This window comes from Plectrocnemia conspersa, unplaced genomic scaffold, assembly GCF_051122295.1.
Source record: "Plectrocnemia conspersa isolate PC_06_02 unplaced genomic scaffold, ASM5112229v1 ptg000006l, whole genome shotgun sequence".
In the NCBI taxonomy this organism is placed as follows: domain Eukaryota; kingdom Metazoa; phylum Arthropoda; class Insecta; order Trichoptera; family Polycentropodidae; genus Plectrocnemia; species Plectrocnemia conspersa.
The window spans coordinates 10,820,489-10,846,635 of NW_028277170.1; the positions used below are offsets into that span (position 1 = coordinate 10,820,489).

The following is a 26,147-nucleotide window of genomic DNA, read 5'->3' on the forward strand; positions in this document are numbered from 1 at the left end:
CTAAATATTGTATATCATTTATGAATAGGTTTAAAACTTGGCTAGATAATAATAAATTAAAAATTGTACTATGAAATTTCAATACAGCGAAGCTCACGGAACCAATGAATAAATTTTGGTATACTGAAAATTCGTTATATTGAACGTAAGGAAGATGATATATTTTATTTTTAATTATCACATTACTACAACATCGAAATAACCTCTTATAAGGTTGACAGATAGTTTTTTGCCCATTTTTAAGGATACCGTATGAAACAATAAAATTTGTGAAAAAAATGTTTTATAAAAAAAGTTTGAGGGTCAGCGAAACACCTGTAATGTCGCTTTGGAACACATCTGTCACACACCACGTCAAGAACGAACTGAATTTGGAGAAATATTGTGTAAAGTTGCAACGTCATTCTTAAATTCGGATCAAAATATTTCGTTATACTGAGATCAGTCTTCGTTATAATGAAAACATTTTGTATGCAAGTTTTTCGGGGACAAATTAAAGATTCATTATACTGGGAATTTTGTTATTTCGGTATTCGTTACAAAGAGATTTCGTTGTAATATTTTTTAAAATAGGTTTGTAACTTTACTAAATATTATTAAAACAAAAAATATCAAAATGTTTTCAACATAAAAAATAATATTAAAACGTAACATTTTGTATCATTTAAAAGTAGGTTTACAGTTTAATAAATAATAATAATAATAAATAGCATCGGTTACACATCCGCTCAAAAATATTACTGATATGAAAAAATATTTTGTTACACCTTACTAACGCTACAACACAATCGATCATATATAGTTAGTGCAATGTGAGTGATTATAAGTCATTGATTGTGTTTTAGGGTATTTTATGTGTTTGAGTGCCAGTTTTAACGCTGCATAACACAATTATATAATAAATTTAAATTTTCGTAATAAAAAAGTTTTTTGGTGACATCATAAGTTACTTTATAATTTAAAAAAAATATTTCTATGTTTTATGTGTAAATATAAAAGTCAGTTTTTAATTACATTTACTAATGAGAAAGAAACAATAAACTAAAGATATCAAGCACCTAATCTGTTACTTTAGACCAAAAGTGCGTTTTAAAAATATTAATAATTTTGAAACCTTTGTCTTTTTTGATTAAAAAATATTTTGATTTACATCTTTTTTAAAGTAAATGTTTTTCTGCGCAGCATTATATATTTTAATAATTAATGAGTGTAAAAAGTTTTCACTATATTTAAAATTAATAATGAACTAATGATATTTAAAATCTATAATAAATGATTAATATTTAAAATCCATAATAAAATAAAAAATATTTTTAATGTTGAAAAAAATATTTTGAATAAATCTTGAAATTTTATTCTGAAACTTTTATTTAAAAAAATATTTAAATTAGTGTTATACATTTTTGTGTAGTTTACTTTCAAAGGCGTCAGTAAGAGGGATTTTTGCAATACTGTGCGCTTAGTAGTTGGCTGGTAATGAATAGTACTTATTTTGAAACTTTGCCCCTTTTTGTTTAAAATATTTTTTAAAGCAAAGTTTTAAAAATTCTCTAAAAACTAAAACTTTAAATTGCCAACGTTCGCCAAAATTTAGGTACATATTTTTTCTGTATAGAGAAGCTAATACATATCCACATTATTTATATTATATTTTAAATCTATAAACTAAAAAAATATTTTAAAAAACATTTTTTTTTGTATTTGATGATTTTTATACATATTTTAATAAATTTTATACAATTTAAATCGTTAAAATAAATTTCGCTCGTTAAAATCAATTTAGTTCGTTCTCAAGCGCGGGACTTCCCAAATTTGCTTTGACAGTTCTTCTGTCACTCTGGCAAGAAATATGTTATAATCGCGGCATATTTGTTACAAAGTGACAATTGAAGATGATTCAAGTGATGCAGCATTTGAAATTATAGACAAAACTATAAATTGCGGGTGTGCCAGTAAGTGTTTAGTTATAAATGAATAATATAACACGGTTATTCTAACAAAATTACTATTGACTTTCCAGGATCTAATATTAAAAGACAAACAGCGGTGATTTGGCAATTAAATGTATACATACCGAAGTTAATTAAACATATTACAATGCTAGTAATAATAAAAAATATATGACATATTGTGACAATTTTGTAGAAGATGAAAAGATGCCAATCTACGTGTTTAATCCTCTACAGTACATCCATCAATTGTGTTCTTTGGTTGTCGTTTAAATTTAATTTATGGATTATATTAGTAGTAATAATGTGTTCAATGTTTACTCTTGATAGGAGTCTTATTGTTTTTTAATTATTTTTCAGAAGCAATGATGGAACAATTTGATGACCTATATGGCTACAACGTAGAATTGGTATATATAAACAAAGAGTTAATCTTCTCATGTTGAAGTCACTGTCAGCAAGTATTATCTTTTTATAAAGAACATACTACATAAGTTTGATGTAACTGAATATCTTAAATTTGGCTATTCAGAAAGAGGAATGATGGCACAGAACAAAAATTGTACCTATTTTGCCACATCGGAATTAAAAATAACCCACTCTTAGATATTTTGGCTATCGATTATTCCAGGTATGCAATCACATATTTATAATCATTGTAAAATGTCGTTTATTAGATAACATCCAAGAAACTACACATTTATAAGCTGTCCGACAGCGCCGATTTGATCGACATTAACTTTCAATCCTCACATACTAAGGATATATTACACGTTCATGTTTAAAACATAACTGGTTAATTTAAAATTCTTAAAATCTAACGTATATGTGTATAAAATCGGAAAGCCATGATAATGTTTATGTGATATTATTATAAAAACTCACTTTTCGGCCTCGGAGCCCGGCGACGGGATTTCAAAATTTGAAGATTTCATTACAAAGATTGTTTTATGATTGTTTATCTAATTTAATCAATGTATTCTTCTTATCCTCAACACATTATGTATATATTTAATTTTCATAGTTATATAACACACCTAGTTAATTTGCAATCCGATTATTTATAAAAGCAAAAACTCACTTTTAGGCCTCGGAGCCCGTCGCCGGGAATTCAAAATTTGAAAATTTCATTACGAAGATTATTTTATGATTGTTTATCTAGTTTAATCAATGTATTCTTCTAATCCTCAACACATTATGTATATATTTAATTTTTATTCAGTCAAATGACGAATTAATGAAAATTATTGTCGCGTAGCAAAATTTTATTATTAAATAATAATTATTTAAAAGTGTTGTCACGGTACTATCTATTTGAATTTGAATGCTTATTTTTCATTGTTCGACGCTATTTGAATATTTGAATGCTAATTTTTGATTGGTCGAAACAACAGAACGCATTACCGGCGGCTCGAAAATCAATCGGAACAAATTCAATTTTAATTTTTATTATTATTTATTATTATAATTAAATATATTTCCTTTGTTTACGTGTATTGTTACACACCGTTAATACAAAGCGATACGATTTACAGAGTAGATAATTGAACGGAGAATGTTTCGTTTAAAGTTATGCGCGTCCGGAAGCGACGGCGGAAGCGGATTAGAACAATTATATATAAGATTATTTGGTTGTAATTTTTAAATATTTTATTAAAAATCTTGAATTTTAAGTTAAAAACTGCTTATTTTGTAAGGTATTTATTTTTAATTAAATATTGTATATATTTTGCTATTCCAAATCGATGCATATATGAGTATATTTTTATTTATTTGCAGATCTGTAATGTCTTCGACTGCAATGGGCAAAGCATCAAGCATTTTACAGCAATAAGGTAAGAAGCCTAATAAATAAATATATTATTTTTTTATTGTGAAGTCATATACAATATTACTTATTTAAATATTATTTAATAAATTAACATAAAGGCTGTCCCAAAATTAACGCGACCAAGAAATGTCTGATGAAGTAATTGAATTGTTTCACGGGCTGTATGGCATGTGGCACGGTTCTAGGACAATAACCCTCTGTCAAAACCCCTCTAGGGTTATTATCGTGGGGTATTTGTCCTGATACCTGTGGCACCGTCTTATTGCAACCACATATTGGCCACATCAATATTATCCAATTTCAGCAGAAAGAACTGTGTTATCATGTCGCGATATCAAGCACCGGTAACAATCACTGCTTGACCAGCGTCATTTTCAAAAAAATATGGTCCAATGATGCCTCCAGCCCAAAATTCGCACCAAAGTGACACGTTGTGGATGCATTACTTTTTCAACAAGCAAATGTGGGTTCTTCGAACTCCAAACACTACAATTTTGGCGATTAACGAAGCCTTCAAGGTGAAAATGTGCTTCATTTGCATGGTCAATGTGCATGGTCATTAGGCTTCAGTTGTTGTAATAATTAAAATCTTTAATTCTTGTCCATGACGCCGAATTGATGTTCCGGGATTTTTATCAACACTCTCACGCACTGCTTCGATATTGCCATTTGGACGACCAGTGTTTTTAGCGTCTCCAACTAATCCAATCCCTCTGAATTTTTTAATTAATCTCTTTGCAGTTGACGAACTTAAAACACTGTTCTGACCATATTTTGTATTAAATTTTAGAATTGCGGCCGCCAAACTTTCATTATTTTTGATATATTGTTCAATCGCGTTGTTGTATCGTGTAACGCTCCATTCTTACTAACCCTAAACTCTCAGCTGTCAAATTTTTTTTCAGGGTTGCCACCATTTACTGCACAAAAGACGTAAAATTCAAATCTTGCGTTAATTTTAAAACATCCTTTATAATATTATAAATGTTAAAATACCTTATATCTTGTAATCAGTCGACAACCAACGAAACTATATTTAGTTTAAATTGTATCGACAGTAAATATTTAAAATACAGAAATAAATAATTAATAATTAATAAGATACAGCAAATGCATAGTAACATTTCAATGTTTAAAGTATAATCACGTGTTGGATTTAGCTCGCATATCGTTTCTTCGTCACGTGTCGTTAGTATATTTATACTCTAAAATATTGCTCCTTTATCTCACGTCTCCTTTACTTTGTAACAGTTTCTTGGCTGTGGGTTATTTCATCCCCTTGTTCGCACTCCACCCCCTCAATTCCCCTCTTCCCTGAGAATGTTCGCCGTTGTCATATGAAAAGTTGGCGAACGGGAAAAAATCTTATCGCAACATTTGACACGGCCCGAGACGAAAGATAAAGCGTTTGCACCCCAAACAACCATCTTTGTCTATAAGGAGAGTCGGGACAAGAAAGACAAAACACAAAGGAGAGAGCGGTGGTGAAAATCTCTAGGTTTATCCGCAAAGATTTGGTTATTTCTCTATTGGGAAAGCACATGTTGTTCGTGTTTTAAATTCGACGATAATATATGTATAATAATGTGATTTTCGGTATTTTAATTTTATAAATAACCATTAGTCAATTACAACAAAAGTATTATTATCTGATCTAGCGGGTATTTTATTATAGCCAATAGTCGAAATCGGCAATCTTTGAACAGGGCATGATTAAGAAAAATAAAAATATATCTCTTTATAATATAAATAACCATAATTTTTTTAGTTAGGATTTACCTTTTTAATTAGTAAATTTTCCACCTACTTAATTTAAATACACAATAAATTTTAATCATATATAAGTGTATATATTCACACAAATAACTTAGAGTTAAAAATATAAAAACTTACTTGCGAGGTGGATTGACATCAGTTCTTTCAAGCTGTTTTTTTTATTATTTTACTGCTGTTTGTGTTTTTATACATTTTAAGCATTAGATAATAATTCAGGAAGATAAATTTTTCATTGTTTTATGGCTAAACAATTTATCATTCAACATCTGGAATTTAAAAAATTGTCTGCCTAAGATTACTAGGCCGTAACATCTAGTGTATTTCTGCAGTAATTATTTTTTATTTGGATTATACATATGTTTTAATAGCTTTATTAGACTTTTTTATTATATATTTATGTAGATAGAAATAATATTTCTCATATTTATAGTAACGAAAGAATGTTTCAAGCTATCAAAAAAAATTGAATGTAGTATTAATAATTATGATGGGTCGAAAAAAGCAATTTTTTGAATATCGAACTCTTACAGGGCTCCAAAATTGCGCATTTCCTAATCGAAAGAGAAATATTTTAAAATTATGTTTTCCAATTCGCACAAAAAAAAGCAAAAGTGTATATAAATATCAAAAAACACCAAATTTCAAAACTTTATGCTGAAAATTTATAGTTAAGGTTTTTTGTCTTTTAATAGCGTCTAGTTAGGTAATTTTTTGATGACAAAAAAATAATATTTAAAAACCATGGGCTACATTTTGAGTTCACGCAAATAGTCTAAAATTTTAGATTTTTAATTTGGTTTTTACCGTTTTTCAAACATACGCACGTGGTATTTTAAATTATAAAAAACATCTTTTTAAATATAGTTTTTGAGTGCTTTTACAGCTCTTTTTACAATTGTTTTATGAAATGACCCAGAACTAACCACAAGGAGATGACTGCAATTTGATCATACAAACAATTGGGGTTGTGCATAATTAATGTTGTTCCCCCGTGAAGCGATCCATTGCCAATAAATTTCCAAATCGCTTTTCTTAATCGCTCGGTTCTCGCTCAGAAGCGATTAAAAATTGCAAACTTATGTTCCACCCTGTACATTGTAGTAATATTGAACAAAAAATATATGTTTTTACTCATATTTACTTTTCATAATTCCTGATATCCAAATTATTTTTTTGCAAAAAGAGCCAAGATATATAATACATATTACCGATTTATTAAAACAAAATCTAGATATTATTTGCTACTACAAAGTTTTTATTCGTATTTTTGCCATTAATTAGGTTTAAAAGATTGTTGAGTAGATAGCACAATTATTTTTATTGCATTTGAATGATACCATTATACAAGTAAAATAAAATATTACTGACAAAATAATTTTGGTTGTCTTTATATTATATAAAGAATTTTTTTATCTCATATTTTGAATTTTAAGGACTTATATGTACATATACTTACATTACACATATGTACATATACGTTCCTCTTTCTCTCTTTGAGTGTGATTGATTTACTGACTTTTACAGCGGTACAACGTTTCCGGAGACAGTGTTTGTTATTCTTTGCGTTGTTCCTTCTCTTTTTTTATTTACGGTGCTCGTCCTTGATTTTTTCTGCCATTTCCTATTTGCTCTCTCATCTCGTATCGTAATATTGATATTTACTCCGTCATTATGCAGCCGCACGTTATCATATTGGCAAGCAAGGCAAAAAAGTTCTAAGAAAAGCCATAAGAATAAAGACGGTGAGATTAATGATATCATATTCCTGAATTTTTATTACATTTAGATTTTTTTCCTGAGGATAGTAATAAGGATGATCTTTAAGTCACAAGTATACATTGTTATAATAAAATAAATATTTAAATAAAGAGAAAATCTATTTACATTACTAATCGAAAAATGTTAGTTTCTGATTTCATTTTAACCCTTAAATATTTTCATACCAGAAAATATTATAAAAATATCTCGCAAAACCACACTTATCTAGTGTATCGGTAACTATGATAAATCAACATTAAATTTAAATACAAGCATATATTGCTTTAGACTAAAAACAACTGATCTATAATTCTAGTTCTCAAATGAAATGTACTCAAATCATCATTTTTTATATTTTTTTTTTCGTTTCCTGTATTTTATTTTTTTATTCGCCTTAATTGTAAGGGATTATGTATTTTTTTTTCCTAAATTATAACCACAAATGTTTTGTTTGACATTACTATTTTTTTATTATTAAATTTAGCTAATAACTTATTTTAAAACAGTAAGATGTAAATTAATATAATTAGTATGCGTGTAAAATTATTTATATATAAAAAAAAATATTGCATTATAAAAAAATCTAAATTATTTTAATTATAGATATTAAAAAAATTAAATTAAAAAATCAATACAGATATTAAAAGTTTATATTTTATATATGATACCGGTGCTATGAATTATTCATATTGCTCTCTTATTAATTATTGTATATTTATTTTCTCATACTTCTCACATTAATTTGATTAAATATATTTTAAAAACGTTTCTTTTAAAATTGTTTTTTCATTGAATGTCAATATTATGCGACATAATATCCAATATCGCGAAAACCCATCTTACTCCCACTCTCCGTAAAATAAGGATAAGAATTTGAAATATCATGTATTGCCACATATTTCTAAAGCGCCGTTCATAATAATAAAAAAATGTTTTCTTTTCTTATAGAAATTTATATCATACGTATAGAAGTATATATGTATGTATACCTAAAGGCACACATACACCTAGTATATGTTTTTTATTCACCCGTGAGTGATTTCGTTCAGAAGGCAATCAACGTCGGACATAGCGCAGATGTATCGCAGACAATCTCCTCTAATCCTTTATAGGGATTGATTGATTGAACCGAATTAATGCAATAGGCTCAGCCGTGACGTTCATGAGTTCGAACCGATCCGATCGTATCTCTCTTTCTCTCTCTCTCCCACGTCCATCCAGCAACTTTACAACTACCGATATGATAGATCACTCTGGCCCAGATACCTATGTAGGTGGGCCGATTCGTTGGCTTACACGGCCCAATAACTTGGGCTCGGTGACGTTTATATGACACGTTGAAAAATGGCACCAGCCGGAAAAAGAAGTCATGATATTGTCGGAAAAGGTGTATGTACCTTTTGACGACCGGCGTGTGCAATTGACGCTTAGATGTACATATGTATATAATGCTATGAACGAAGCTCACTTTGCTTTACCATATTTTTTCTTTATATCTTCTTCAAAAATATCTTCTATTAAAAATAATTTTCCATTATAGTATAAAATATGTTTAATCCATTTACAGCCTAGTTTTGTATTATTTAAATAATCATACAATTTTGATGTTTTAATGTTTATAGCTGAAGCTTTTTAAATGATGCTTATTTTTTGTTGTCACGCAATGTCTAAATTAGACACAATTGAATCTAATAAAAACTATTAATCTCTAATGCGTTTAAAATTAAAATAAAAAATATAAAGTAATTATAACAGGAGAACCAGTAATCTACATAACGTGTATGATTGATGTAGATAAATATTTAAACATTATATATTAAGAGCATCATCATAGATAGTTTAATAATAGACAATAAGATGCTTCCCATTAAACCACTTTAAATTCTAAACGCAACGTAAGCACTTGACGTGCCTTGTTTTAAAATATGAAATTTATATATACCGTTTAGTAATAATGTCTGTTATATGCCTAATAATAATAATATTAACTTTGTATCTATTCAAATTAATGGTAACTTAAATATATGCATATCATTAATAAATAATTATGTTCTTTATTCCTACATTTATTTTATTTGCCATTTTTAATAATTATATATACTTAATATTACTACTATTTTAAAAGTTTTAAATAGACTATTTTTAATCATTAAAAAAAATGATAAAGACTTCCGACTTACTTATGTAGCAAATATTAATTAATTAGTTGACCTATTTTTATTGTTATAATAAGATAAAAATATTTCCATGAACCATCACGTGAGCTTATTCCCATAACGATTTCGCGTAAATGCGATTTTTCTGACAGTTAATCAGCTAATTAATCCTCACAAACCAAACAAAACAAACAAGCGGAACATAGTGAGATATATAGATGGAGAAGCCTTTATTTATTCAGCATTTAACTTGAGCTTTTCGCTTTTGGACCTGGATTATGCCAGGAGGCCTAAAATCAATCACGGACTGGACGAAGATTTTTTAACCCGTTCTCGGATCAATAAGCCAACGGGTTAAATTCGGCAATCACTTAATTTAGGCGCGCGCTCAAAGCCGGTACTTTTTTATCAGCTTCCCGCTGAATCCCATCTTTGTGGGTAAAAATATATATATACATATATGTATATATTTTTACTCACCCGTATAGCACACACCGCCAAGTTCATATTGACGTTTGTATGTTGCACGTATACAAGGTGCAGGGATGTATTTAGGGTCGCTATTTTAATAAAAATATTTAGTTATATCGTGCGATCTGAACGCCGCTCAAAAACAGTTGTGTAAATTGTCAATTTATAAAGTGCAAAATTATTTTTTTTAAACTAATATAACAAAAATAAATCGTCAGTGCACTGAGTGCCTCAAAACTGCGGTCCTTGCATTTACTGGAGCATAAATATATATTCCCATATTATATAAAACAATTTAAGATATCTAAATACGCCCCTGACACAGTGTAATAAGAGTTAGCAAAGAAAAAAATTCGATTCGTGCGTCATGTGGTAAGAAATTACGAGCCGCCGATACGCGACCACTAGAAGGGTTAAATCCCAGTTTTGGAGCGTCCGTTTATTTTCAGCAACATTTGTTCCAAACCACAGAGGCAATTGTACTAATACGTTTTTACCAACCCCCTTCTTTCTGTTCTCTTTCGTCAAATTCGGAAATAATACCAATATCAAAGTTGCGCTAGCGGCTACTTTTTGTTTGCTTGGATTTCGTTTAGTTTTTGACTTATTAAGTGACGTTCTCGGACCACAAAAGCTGATTATCTGGAAAATGAATCTGACGTACTCTATGTATACATTGATAGCAGATCGCGTGCTCACACATTAAGTATATGGAGTAAATATATAACAATTTTGTTCCTGGAATAACGAAATCGTTAACGTGCTAGCTTAAAAATACCGAATTCGATTCTGCCATTAAGAGCTGCATGATGAAAATATTACCTCTCTGTAACGTATTACTTATGTTCATAATTTATTTATTTTAGAAATATTTAGTATACTATTTTATTAATAGTTATTTTTAATGTATGTAAATAAATAAAAAATATAGATATAACTTAAATAATAATTATTCTTGAAATTTCTTTCATAATATCATTTCCTTCTTGCACCTCTCGGTAATATTTTTGATACCATTAGCAAAAAATGTAGGCTTGCGATAGCCTTTTTTTCACATCGTCTGCATTTTGATTTTTTTTCGTCAAGGAAATATTGCATCAATAAAAATACTTTGAATTAAACAACTAAAGCACAAATGACTGCTTAAGCATAACTACATTACACAACGAAGTATAAGATTAAATTATTATTTTAATCAATTTATATTATTTTATAAAAAAATTTAACTACAAACCAATAATAAATACACTAATGCGTATGCAAAGGTAGTATCAATTTTATTTTCATTAAGTAGCACAAATTAAAAACAAGTATTGCTTTACATAGCTTTAATTAAAAAGTTAATAAATATAAAAGTATATACATATAATATTATTTATCTATATTCACATTTACATAAACGGATACCTTCACATTTAAAAACATTAATTAAAATATTCTATTCTTAGAATTGAATAAATAAAAATGTTTTAATACTTTTCGACGTTTCCATTTTAATTAAAAATTAGAGTAAAGAGATATGACTACTATTACAATTTCTTGATTTTCGAGTTTCATTTGAATAGTCCACTTATAAACTCAATATATTTAATAATTCACTTTTAACAAATATATGATAATAATGGCTTTTAGCGAGTGGAGCCATTTTTGAAGCCAGAGCTTTAATATAAAGTTAGAGGCTTTTGCCCCTCGAGGGCAGTTAGTTATATGATAGAAACCCTAGGAGCCCTTGCGGAGCCCATCGAATTCTTAAAGCTTTTTTAGCTCGGAAGACTTTAATTAAAAATAAATTTATCAATCACTCAAAAATTTTCTGAAACATCTGAGTTGTTAGTTTTCGTTATATTTAAATGTATTCTCCTTGCATGTATATTTAAAAAAAATGGTTCATCTAAACGGAGAAAAACACTGATTTTAAAATACTACATAAAAAAATTCTACTTACTTTATTCAGTCACAACTTATAGATATAATGCAGGTTGCTTGAATTTATTTACCATTGAAGAATATTTAATATAAAAAAAGAAGGTTCACTACTAAAAATAAAATCCTAATATATAATACAAACAATTATTCAGACCCATTTTAACATTAGCTTTTTAAATGTGTAGTAACATAAGTAGCAGTCTGTTAGCTCAGAGAAAATTATAAGTGTTAAAAATATAAAAAGTCGGGGTATATAATTTACGGGACAGAAAAGTCAAATAAAAATCTCACGTTAAAAACCTGAGCTTCCATCTGGATTCAAAGCATAAATTTTGGCTTGCCGGCATTGCGGCTTTTAGATAAATCTGTAAAGTAGAAAAAATATAAAAAAATAATATTTGAATGTATAAACTTTTGAGGCAGTTTTGAGGCAGAAGGGGTGTGACTTTGTAGCTAAAATAGACACCGGAAAGCTGGTCCCAATTTAATAAATTAAATTGAACAATTTTAAATCAAAAATTGTTGAAGTTTGTATTGTTGAAAAAGAAGCTGATGGAGAAGTTATATCCTTTGAATGATCCGCTGAGGTCTCTCGTGTTTCAATATAAATCTGATTATCTGTCGTCTTGAAACGTGGTCGTTAGCTCTTAATTACTGTGCTTGTCTTTAACTCTCTTGTCTCGAATCACAAGATCATCTGGCCATTTGAGTAAGTGTCATATTTTTAATATTCTTGATTTGAGACGTTTCTGCCGAATCACAAAAATGCAGAAATCGGTTGGCTTGTATATTTCAGCAACAAAATACATATGTTAAATAAAAATTTTAAAATGAACATATTTCGGTGGTCCTAATGCAAAGGATTATATCATAGTGGTGGTTTTTATGTCTGAGATGCATTGTTCATTGCATAACTGCACAATAATTAGTTTTTATGTCATTACGAACGCTTAACGAAAGTGTTTATATTTCTCTGTATAGTTACACAATTGTGTTATTTAAAAATATCCTCTTGTTATATTTTTTAAATTGTAGCTTATAACAAAACTGCAATTATTAAACCAGTATGATATAAACAATAGTAATTTTGTAAAATTATTTATCGTGTTGATATAAGCTTTGAGAACTCTTAACTAAACCGCATTAACGTATTACTTTTAGACAGCTAGTTGATCGGATTTATTCAACTTTCATACAATAGTTCCACATCCTATCATATATTAATATATCACATATATATCCTGATTCAAAAAAACTATATTGAATAAATACTTTTTTGAGTACTATGCATAAAAAAAATATTTTTAGTAAATCATCGTATATTTTTAAAATATATATATATATATACTTTAACGACATTCCTGGAAAATACTTTAAATATATACATTTGTATGTATCCGTAAAATATATTATTTAAAGACATTCTAGGAAAAACCTATAATTATATATGTAATCATTTTTTCTCTTTGAGACTTACTAAGAGCTAGAAATTATTTTATAGAACTCAATGTCCGTATAAATATTGTGACGTAATTCTCACGAATTTTGTTGAAAATGTGTACCGAAAAATTAGGGTATCGAAATATTTTGAGCGTGTATATCACAAAACTACGAATTAGCAATCAAGAAACTCCTTCCCGGGCTCACAAAATGTAGAATACGGTCTAGCTTTAAAAATAAATTAAGGTGTGTTCTGCATAAAAAATATAAAGAAATAAGTTAACCAATTTTAATGTGGATAACTAATTTCTCTGTGAGTGGTCGGGGGTTGTCTTTTCTATTGTTTAAAATAGAAATCGAGAATAAAAATAATGTGTGACGTATAAAAACTAAACCGTATAACCGTGAATATATGTTTTTTATTCATTTTGACATTTTAATGTGGGCCATAAAATTCGGTACGTCAGCCCGTCCGTCCGTAACGGTCCTGTGGGCCAAAATGAATAAAACATACTCGTGATACCCCACGGTATGATATATTGCCCGATACCTAGTGGAGCACTCCAATATGGCGAAGGAGGTCCTGCCAAAACAAAATCGTATGTCAAACCACCGACCGTCGATGTGGTGTCCCACGAGGTCCTTTTTTTGATCGGGGAAAAACCCCGTTGGTAAAATTTGATTTAGGGCTAAATTGGACACGCGGGTGAATCGTGTCTGTGTTATGCGAGAACTTTGAGAAGTACAACTCTCTTATTTTATAATATACAGGGTGGCACCAAATATTTTTTAGTGCTGATGATTCATAATCAAATATAAAAAAATTACGGCGTATGAAAAACAACAATGCTCAATTTCCTTTAATATATTAAATATTTTTTAAATTTATTTAACAAATATAAATCAATTATTTGCGTCATTTGATTCAAAATATGTTCAAACATATACCGTACTGCTTATCGTCGTCGTTTGAAATAAAAAAATATCATATGCCCTTTAATATCGCCAAATTATATTGCACCACACCACTCAAAAATCGTATACAATAGCACTCTAGCGAACTTTAGTTAATTAACCTTGACATTTAGTTGAGTTGAGATTTTCTACATCTAAGAAATATTATTGTGAGATAATCAATTAATACTATTTCATACAGATTAAATCTTGGCTTATGTGGATTCAAGCCCACAACTGCTCAATTGGTAAATCATTACTGCTGGTGCTAATCTACTGTACTGGTTATTTATACCTTAAAATCCTTAATAATGTTTTAACCTCTTACTCCCACACCACTTCCTTTATTCTGACCTAGCAAACTTAAAATATCAGAATGAACGTCATGTTCTTAATGGTGGCTCAGCCGCCTTCGCCGCTGTTAAATCTTTCTACAAATAAAATTTATTCCGGATTTGGAATACATTAAAGCGCGCGCGGCTCTGGAATTCGCAGGAATTCGTTTAAACCTCGTTATTTTTTGTTTTAACCGTTGCCGAGCGATACACGAGGGATGGGGCGGCTCACCACCCCCCATGAGCGCAAGCTGAAATATTCCACGGGCACTTGGCTAATATTTTAATCTGAGCAAGATGTAAATATTTAAATTAGTTACCAATACTTTGCCAATACGACGGCTTGATTTTTGGGGCAAACAAAGAAACAACATGTTTACCTGGTGTGAAATACGTTTAGGCTACATAAATATCATCACGTTTTATTGAGAAAATTATCGAAATTATACTATTTTACTTGAATGCTTGCAAGTTTTCTATACTAATTTAATACAATAGAGAGTGATCCTAGATCCTAAGGTTCACCGCTTGTGACGGTTTCCAAACTGGAGGGCGCAAAAAGTTTAATCTTGAATCCATTACACCCATACCTCGCTTTACGGCCTAGATACGTTCCACAAAACTTGGCCGCTAAGCGAAAAGCCGTATAACGAATCAATTATTCTAATACAAATTCATACAAATTCAATGGGATCGGTTCCAAATTTGTTAATTATGTAACATGGTTTATCATTTAAAATGCATTTTATCTTTTTATTTCATTTATATCAAAAATACATACATAACAAGTACATACATTTGTACGTAAAATAATAACAGACTCCAAAAACCAACAATAATCCATAAACAAAAATGAAACAACTTCATGTTACATAAAATATGTGTATGAATACATACATCATTTTTTTTTAAATGGCTTTAATCTGAAGACGATGAAGAAATGGTAACCTGCGGATCACTGTCTTTCTCATTTTTCGCTGGTATGTTGGGCCTGGCTTAAAAAAATTGTCCAGCGTTGTTTGTCTTGCCTTTTTGTCTCTTTCGTTCTTCAGTGATTAATAACAGCTAATGGCTGAGTTAATTCCTCGAGAAACTTTAGCGCTACGTTCCACGTCAGGATCGTTTCAAGGAAGATGTTTATTCCTTGTTCGAAATAGGAAAAAGCCTTTGACAATTTTTTTGATGTTAGCTGTTTGGATACAACAGGCTCTGTCTCTTCATCAAATGCCGGTTCTGCTTGCAACTGAATGAGTTCCTTATATGAAAGGGGTTCCCTATCAGCTTCAAGTAGATCAAGCACATCACGTTCGTTCAAATCTTCAAAGTCGAGATCATGTGCTAGATCCAAAATGTTTTGCCTAATTTCAGGAAGGCAATTAACTTCTGCATCAGTACTTTTTACACATTCTGGCCATATTTTTTTCCAAACATGGTTAATTGTTGGTAATTTTAATTCCTTCCATGATTCACTGATGCTGTCAACAGCATCCTTGATGTTACAGTTTTTCCAAAATGTTTTAATTGAAGATTTACCATCGGTTTCCCTTATAAGTTGTCGGAAAGTTCGGCGTAGGTAATATGCATTAAAAGTGGCTATTGCACCCTGATCCATTGGTTGGATCAGAGCTGTTGTATTTTGCGGAAGGAACTCAATCATGACATCTTCAGATAGTTCGGATAAATTAGTAGGATGCCCTGGTGCATTATCCAAAATTAGCAAAGCCTTGTTGCTTAAGTTATTGTCTCGCAAATATTTTTTCACTTCTGTGCAAAAGTGATTTTTGAACCAATCCTCTAAAGTAGCTTTAGTCATCCAAGCTTTCTTGTTGGAACTCCATATGACGGGTAATTGATTTTTATTTAGTCCTTTAATAAGAGGCCTTGGATTTTCGGACAAATATATTAAAAGTGGTTTTAGCTTAAAATCACCCGCGGCATTTGCACCAAGTAGCAAAGTTAATCGTTCTTTAGACACCTTATAACCAGGCGCAGATTTTTCGGTTTTTGAAATGTACGTGCAATCAGGCATTCGCTTCCAATAAAGCCCTGTTTCGTCTACGTTAAACACTTGTTCAGGTTTATGACCACCTCTTTCAATAATTCCCTTTAAAATGTTGGGATATTTCTTAGATGCTGCCTCATCGGCGCTAGCTGCTTCACCTTTCATTTTAAAATTATGCAAATTAAATCTATTTTTAAATTTTTTTAAAAATTGACATCGAAAAAAAGTTTTTTTGCCGTTATAGCGAAACATTTTAGGCCGTAAACCGAAAACGTGCCTTAATTAAAGAGGGCCGTTATAGCGAAAGGCCGTATAAAGAGCGGCCGTATAGCGAGGTATGGGTGTATTATAAATTTATTCTTAATATTTTCAAAGAAATAGATAATTTTTGATTAGTTACAAAAGAAAATCCACTAATGATAAAATACTGATGATACATAATATTCAATATTATGTTATAAAAGTTCATGGAAATATGCATACATTAAGAAAAACATCTTCCTCGAGCGGATACTTCAATTCGATATCCAAAAGTTGAGTGTCACTTTCTTGCTTATGGACATAGAGAGATCCACGCCCTTTTAAGGAAAGGGCACGAACGCCGGGCGCGGGATTCATTGGCAAACAACTATCGTCGTCCACTAACAGGAAGTGCTTTCATAACTCTTTTTTTCTTTTGTAATTCCGAGCACGACTTATTCACAGTGATGGACACACCATCGTAATTTATTTTTATTTAGCCGCTTTGAACGAAAGACGCTCATTTGGTTGTTAATGAATTCGCATTTACATAAAAATATAATACGATGAGAGTGGTTATTGATACATATAATTATACAGGTTGATGCATAATCTATTATAATATATTACATAACATAATACTTCGTAAGCAAAGGATTATTTTCATTTTTCCGAATATGTCTTATTCACGAGAATCAAGGGAATGTAATAGAAATTATATAAGGCAGCTGGGATCTGTCGTGACGCGTTTCATCATTAGAGCACATTGTCCTGGCTTGTATCTTCTTGTCTGTCTGCGTCTCTCAGCGCGTCTCTGCTGCTGTGACCAAGTTTCAAATCTTTCATAATCCTAGTTTGAGACAACTCAAGATACTTGAGGGTCAATTTCAACGCTTCTTTGACACACCCACAAAATGTGTTCACGCCTTAAAATATAAATAGTCCAGATGGCCACTCTGGCGATCGTTAATTTAGAAGTAAAAAACAATGGTAATGTGCGCATTGTCTCTCGTGCATCCTTTCCAAATAATGATAAATTTTTTGCTGGTACTTATTATTATATAAGTATATAACGTCTCAGTACGGATGTGCTATTAGGTGATCCGTGAATTATTTTTAAATATAAACACAATTATTTAACACTTGATCACTTTTCTATTGTGTGAAATACTGAATGTTACCTCATTTTCGAAACGTGTTTTCGTAAGGTAACCTCAAAATTGTAAACAACGAACCACTAAATTGTAAATAATGAACCTCTAAATTAAAACAAATTGTACAGGTGGTTAAAGCCCCGACAATCAGTAAAAATACCTACAATATACTGTAATATTAAAAATGCAAACTGTTTATTACATACATATGTATATATTTTTATATTCTGAATTTCTCGAGAATTATCGATAAATATGGATCAATTTCTGATTTCTCGAAAAAGTTAGATGTATTATGTATGCAATTTTAAAACGTTGGTTGAAATTGTCGATTTTATTGAAAAAAAAAATCAGTACTTTATGATTTTAAATTCTGTATGTTAATAGTTTAATTATTTTTTTTTTCGAAAATAAACAATATACAATAAGCATGTAATTAAATTTATAAATAGACTAGAATTTAAATTCATTTCTTATTTAATTGGTTTTATTCTTTTATTTTTATTTTTCCCATTGCTGGGTATTTTAATGATTTTTTCGTTAATTACAAGTTGAATTCCCAAAATTCTAACGTCGTAATTCGTTTCGCGAAAACGAAAATAATAGGGCATCCCTTCTACGCTTTTAGAGATTTATGGTAATAATTCAACGTCACTACTACAAATGCTCTAGTGCCGCTTTTTGCCGTATAAAGTATTATACACAAAGTCACATATCCCGCTCCATAATAGTTACCCATACCTATGGATAATGGATAGAGTAATAAAAAATATAAATAAATATGTATTGCGCTCCCGTTTAATTTTCTACGTCGCGTCGGCCCGAAAATAAATAAGATAAGGTTAATGAATAAGTTATTTATGTAAAAATATTCGCCAAAAAAGCGGTTGAAGAAATGTTTATTTTTTTTATTTTAGGAATAATATTTTTGATTAATAAATAAATGCATGCATATTTTGTTGTATAATAAAATAAACACTAGCATTACTTTTTTTTATTTTTGTATAACAAACTTTAATAATTTATATTAAATGTATTGAAAAATTATAATTCTTTCAACAAATATTTAGCATAATTAAAATCGCATAAAAATAGTTTTAAAAAATAAGTTCTAAAACATATTATAATATTACATATCATATAAATTGCTTTGATCGCTAGAAGAGATAATATGTGCAGCAGATATAAATGTTAAGACAATAGTTGTTCACAATTAGAATTAGCGGCATCTTTATTATCTTTCTGTGTTGAATTCTTCCCCTTATGTCATTAAAAATAATATAATTCCCAAATTAACTGCGAAGTTAAAGACCATATAGAATTACATGTGCAGTGAAGGTGATTAGATTTTCATCTCCTTCAGTATAGTTTTCTGGTTCTTCAGCAATATTTAAAGTTATAATATTAATATATTCGATATTAAAAGCTTTGCAAGTTATTCGTCAATATGAATTAGGCTATCAAAATTTTCTTCACGACTTTCATTTGCTGATATTTAAGTTGCTTCAATCTATTCACTGACTGTGACACACCAAGATATACTGCTTTTTAGCCAGAATTTAAAGTTTGTAGTCTTTTTTTAGCGATAGTAGGATGAAACATGATTTAAACAGTGCAAAATAGAAAATGTTTCCAAATGTAATTTAGTGTTGATGCCTCATTTTTTACTTTTTCTACAATAAATTGATACTCAATATTACTTTTATTTTTTTTTAATTAAATTATTCTTTGATCTAATAAATAAAGTATGATTGTTGCATTTTAAGAAAAAAAACACTATCTGCATATTTGTATGTGCTAAATGCGGAAAGTCAATAGCTTTCTGCTTCATAGTATATCTTTTTAAGCCATACAATAATTTAAAAACTATTTTTTTAATTATTTGGACTACATAATTTATGTATTGAATTGCAAGTTCAAAAAACGTTTGAAAAGCTTTTAGACAAAACTGTTAATGTATAAACTTTTCATTCGTTAGTTACTCTAGCGACTAGTGGCAATGTGTCTTAAAATTTTCAATTCTTTTGTATTTATTATTTGGCCGTTCTGCCGAAAGAGGCGAAAAACCAAATATTCTATGGATGGAGCCATAGGTAAAAGCAATGTTATATGCATATAAAAAAATGTGCAAAACAGTTTTAAAGTTCGACGAACTATGTTAATAATTATCAGGCACTTTATTATTTTAACATGTGTTCGACTCGAAAAATGGAAAGCTTTTTCTGGCAGAAAAAAATATTTTTATCTATAGTTGTAGCATTTTATTATCAGCATTGGGTAAACTTTTGTTTATCGTTTTCGCATATTCAACTACATAATAATTTTAGCACATTTAATTTAAGAACCTACATAAACAGTCCTTCCATCGCGAAAATACCGCCCCCAAACAAATGCCGCCCGGGGCGGTCCTCTCTCCCCTCATTGCCACCTCTAACTACACCACTACATACATTACAAGGGGTTAAACATATAATAAAAAATCTACCTATTAAATTATAATATAATTCAAAATCGTATATTCTCAATTCAATATTCGCAATTCTAAATTTAAGTAAGATAGATGACCATAAAAGCGACTAATACCAAGGTTAATAATAAACAGATTAACGATGACGACGATGTGATGAATACATAAGTACTAACACACGTAGCGCTTAGCTAGTATTTGTGCGATTTTAAATCCGCCTGAGGCACTAATTCCCCCCTGACGAAAATCTAAAAATGCTGATTACTTCCCACCCGAGCAGTAAGCACCATCTTGCGCTTAATCGGTGAAAAATTGAATCCGCCCTCGGCGAATATTATGTTTTTCGAGTCGTACAATAATGACGTGAAATTATTTGCCGTAGGGCTGAAAATCGCCGGAAAATTCGATAAGCCACCCGATACCAATTGAGTTTGTTTTCCGCGTTGAACGACTCAACGCGCTCGTGTTGTTTTTACGCGAATAAAAATATATCTACATATAAAGATAGCTACATATCGCACTAAAGGATAATAAATTATTTTTAATTATATGCTAGTACACAGTGCATGAATACCATATCATTTTAAAAAGTATATGCATTGTAACAAATCCTGAAAATTTAACGTTTTGAAGACTTGGATCTGTAGTTTGGACAAGGCAACATAACATCTGACTAGTATCGTAGAAATCAACGTTTTAGATTTGCAAAAAGATCGAATAAAATATATATTATAATGCAATGTGTTTAAAATACTAAGAAAATATAAAAAAAAAACCAACAGATTAGTAAACGCAAGTTGAAGTTTACCAGAGAAACTATTCAGAATCCAAGTTTGGATACAGTCGATATTTATATTTGATTTAGTGATTGATCTATAAACCAATTTCAGTGCTATAAAATGATAGATGTATTGAAATCTACAGACTATATATAAACTATATTATTTAAAATTTATACTAGCAGCAAAGAAACACAGTTAGATAAAGAAGTAAATCAAGGTTTTACTTTCTTTCAAATATTTTTTTTATTTTAACTAAAATATTACTTCTATTTAAATTATGCGATATAAATTAGGATATAAATTTTCCATTGCAACATTAATGGCTAATGTCTAAGGCGTTTCAATAAGATAAACACAATCGACATTTACTAAGTAAGACTGTAAAACAGTGACATAAATTTTATTTATTAAAAATTGAATTACATATTTATTTTATTTTGATAATTTATCATAATATTTCTTTGTGAAATTAGATATATTTATTAAAACCTATATAATTACTACTAATTCTGATCTTAAAAACACAATTTTTATTTTAAAACAACAACATTAGCAACAATACACTTAATTAAAAATATATGATATTACTAATAGTTGTTTCAACGATGATTTATTAATTAACAGCGTACTATTGCAAAAATTTTAGTACCAAAAAAAAACATTTTTTAATATTTTCCAAAGTATTGATAATACGTGAAACTTATTTTTTGCTATATGAAACTTTCCAGTGTTAAACGATATTTTTTACTTTTAAAATACTTAAACGTTTTTTAAAATATTGATAAATTTCATTTAACATAAATTGTTCACTTTTATATTAAATTAATTTTTATAACCCGTTTTTATAAAGGGTGGCATTTTTTTCCGGCAGCGGATATTTTAATTTCCGTTTTGAAACAAAATACAAATGATAACATTGTATTATACACTGAAGACAGAAAAAATGTGCACAATAATATAGAAAACCTTGTCAAGATCGCGGATATTACAGACAGTAAGAAAATGAAAGCGTAACGTGGATATATTTATTTTTAAATGCGATATACCGAACGAGATTATTCGTAGCCATTGTTGGCGGCGATCTCAGGTTTATAAATTCAAAAACAATTTCTTCTCGGCTTCCCTCAGAAAATAAGAGAAAGGAGAAGAGGCGCTACACAATTTTCTACCTTAACAATATTTACCTCTCCACGGTTAATAAACGCGTCTAGAGCATTTTATATCTCATGCTTTCGTTTTGTATACAAGACAAAAATGTATTATATAATGGTTACGCATATAGTTACACTAAGTTATAAAATATAAAAAATAAATTAACTGTCATATACATTAAATTAATTTACAGACTTGTATTATATGTATTGACTCATAATATAAAGCTCTTGTTAGATCTCGAATAACAAGCATACATATTAAAATGAATGTATTCAAGAATAGGAATGTTGTATATCGATTGAAAGACAATGAATTTATAATATACAATGTTCAGATGACAATATGTTTATCTCCAACCGATCTGAAGAGGTACTCAATTGAGACAAAATTTTCGGAAACTGAAGTTGAATCACCCCTAATAATATTTATTTATTTATTTAAATTAAATTAGAACAATCGTGATCTAACAGATTACCATGATCAAATATGTCACAATGATCAAAATTACCAAAAACATTGTATTATTACAATACACAAAATAAAATATTAAAAAAAATAGTAAGAAAGTAAAATATATATAAAATCAATTAAATAGATCAATGTGCAATGTCAGCTTATTGAGGAACAAGATGGCGACAGCCATATGAGAGTCGGCTAGTGCGGACATCTTAGTCCTAACTTGACTCGAATTCCTTGAGAATAGTTCGAGAACACCCTTTAGTTATCAGCGAAATACAACTTTCTGCGAAAATTCGGCGAATCATATTCCTTAAAAAAGGTGCTGAGATACAAGAACGGTAAATAACCAAATATTTTATTATAAATATAACTCAAGAACGTTTTCTTAACTGTTTCAATTAAGAAGTTATTTGGTTATTCAGAGACTTATAATTATAGATTCTGATTTAAGAACTTTGCGATCTAGTGTCACAAATAACTGACAGATCTTCAAAGAAAAACGTGTTCCCTATAACAAAGTCAAGTATTTTGAAAGATTTTTCGGAGATGAGTACATGTAAAAAAAACCTCTACTTGCTTTCAAATTAGATTCCGAGGTTTTTAGTAAAAGTTTTTTTGTCAAAACGTTTGAATAATCTAATGGCAAACGAAATATAGAAAATGCCACAATATAGCAGGCGGTTGACGGAAGCACATATCGATAAAGAATCTAAATTCCTTTGTAGAGAAACAGGGTCCACAACATATTGGATTAAATTTATTGCAAAAATTCTTTATTAATTGCAATCAGGAAAATTTATCGCCCGCAATTCACCGCCAGCAATTTACTGATAGCAATTAATTGCTTGCATATTTTACTGCCTATAAGGAATTAGATGTGCTTATACAAACTCGCTCTTTCATTGGTTGATTGACGGTGTGGCAAGTCTTTTTTTTTTTTTTAATTTTTTAAATCAAGACTTTTAATAATGCTGACGATAAACCAAAAAAAAAAATAATAACAAATAAAAGTAACTCTTTAATATTAAAAAACAGCGGAAAGTAACTACGTGAAAGGGTTCAAGAAAAATAGAAAGAATCCCCTATTCTAGACTGTGTGTTATTTAATAAAGAAAAACGGCAACAATAAAAATCGGTGGAATCAGTACGTCGGAAAAAACCGCGAAAAAGAATCTATTACGGATATAAATTGTTTGAAACGTTCATTTCTGTCGCGAGGGGGCGAACATAAAAAGAAACACGGGAAATCTCAACAACAAAAAATCCCAGCACTGGGATTTGGAATTAAGCAATGTTTACACGTTGCTGAGATCAAGGTTCCGTAATTTATCGCTTCTCTTCGCTGCGATTGTAGTAGAGAAATTGCAAAATTCGAAGTACGCCCCCCAAATTCACTCGGCCGCTACAGAAGAGAGGCGATTTAAAATTGCGATTCTGAGCGTTAAATTTTTTATCCTCTACCACTTGTGAAATTGTTCACTGTCCGTGTAAAAATGTCCTTAATGCTTTATTCAATAGCGGAAATCCCGTGGACTGAAAACGATCGTGGATTTGTATTGGATATGTTTATTTGATGGTTGAAAGACCTTTTTAAGAAACGTGTGTTTTTTTAATGATTAATACGTTAATTGCATTATATAATTAAATTTGTTAAAATTTATGCAATAGATCTTATAATAATTATAGATCCAAATAAGCATATAAAAAATATTCAGTGGTCGTATATCGAATTTATTACTGTGAAAATAGATATATACATAATAATTGTAATACAGAAACGTGTAAAACATGTATACATATTAATATCATTATAACAAAAAATGTACATAACATCAGCTATATTAATACATTATAATATTTAATAAAACATGGCATATATTGCTCTGATCTTTGTGTCAAGGGAGTTTATTTTTGTTTTTAAGAACAAGTTTGTTTTTTTTTTATACAAACAACAAAGACCGTCGCGTATATTTGTATAGTTAGTGATATTCAAAGCAGATTTAACTCTAGATACCGGTAGTAAATATGGATTAGGAGATGCGAAGAGAGAAGCGGCGGTTACTAGTAGAGCTCTTTCATTTTTTGCGGCTATAGTTCACTACACGCTAAATTCTCGTCTCTCCCAGTATGAGAGAACGGTGGTTAGATGCCATCCAAGTGACAAACGGACGCTGTTCAGATAAAAACTGATCAAACTCAAAAAAATAACCGGTACTGCGGGGTGAGGACCGCTTCCCACGATGTAATGATCCAATATGCTCACCCGACTGCCTCAGGCTCAAGTATCTCAAGTATCTGTGGGAGTATTTGAGAAAGTGTTTGCTGCTTTGTCCGCTTTTTTTCGTTGGGATTGTTAATTATAAAAAGGTAGCGAGTGAGTTTTTGAAACAAATTTCCGTTGAACGCTTGAGCAGGTTACAAACGGCCATTTGGGTAGCAATTCCGAATGCATGTACTATCTATGCATTAATGGCGAGTGGTGTTATAATTCATTAGGAGTCTCTTTTTTGCCTTAGACGTTTAAAACCTGTCTTAGTACATCATATTTATATATCACCCTTCTCGGGGACTTCTCAAGGGTGAACCTGGACCCTCTGCTCTTTCCGTTATTTATTCTAACTGATATAAATACGGCAGCTACAAATTAATTTTTTGTATGCTGATAATTTAAAAAAATTGTGATACATTCACAGTTTGGAATGTGTACAAATTCAACTAACAAGCTTGTTGCTTTTTACTTTATTTATAATGAAATATCATGAGGTTGTAATTTTGCTTTATTTGCGCTTAATGACAAATTTTGGTATTCAAGCCCTTCAAATATGATAATTAAATTAATTTATCGATATTTTAGTAATAAGAATTTTGAGTGCTCAACGTCCAGAGCAAATATTTTAATGTTTTACTTATTTATCTTTATTTAGCCACCCTTTATTTATGTACATATATCTCATTGGACACCAGTTTATTTTGCACAAAGAAATCTGAACCAACCCCTCTGATTCGTTCCTATTGACGGACTTATGATGCTAAAACGAGTTTCGATCCCCGCGATTATTATCATAATAACCCAATAAAGAAGTTGAGATCGCCGTAAATAATGCGCCATATAAATTACAACAATGCCATCGCAGCACTTAATCCGTTTTCCATAGGGATAAGCCTCGTATATGACAGAAGTAATGATTTATCGAGACGTTACGTATTACAATAAAAAAAATACATTTGCGCAATTTATATATAACTATTACAATGTAATATAAACCTTGGCTTAAAACAGAGATCATCAAAA

The 26,147-nt window shown here is 29.9% G+C and overlaps 1 protein-coding gene across 1 annotated transcript in view; it reads left to right on the forward strand.

Annotated features, from left to right (window-relative positions):
* Positions 1-26,147, forward strand: part of LOC148234210 (uncharacterized) — a 367,579-nt gene that overhangs the window by 211,931 nt on the left and 129,501 nt on the right. The window contains exon 4 of the mRNA XM_088188112.1: positions 3,729-3,784. The gene's annotated coding sequence lies outside the window, so the exon portion shown is untranslated. The remainder of the gene's footprint in view (positions 1-3,728; positions 3,785-26,147) is intronic.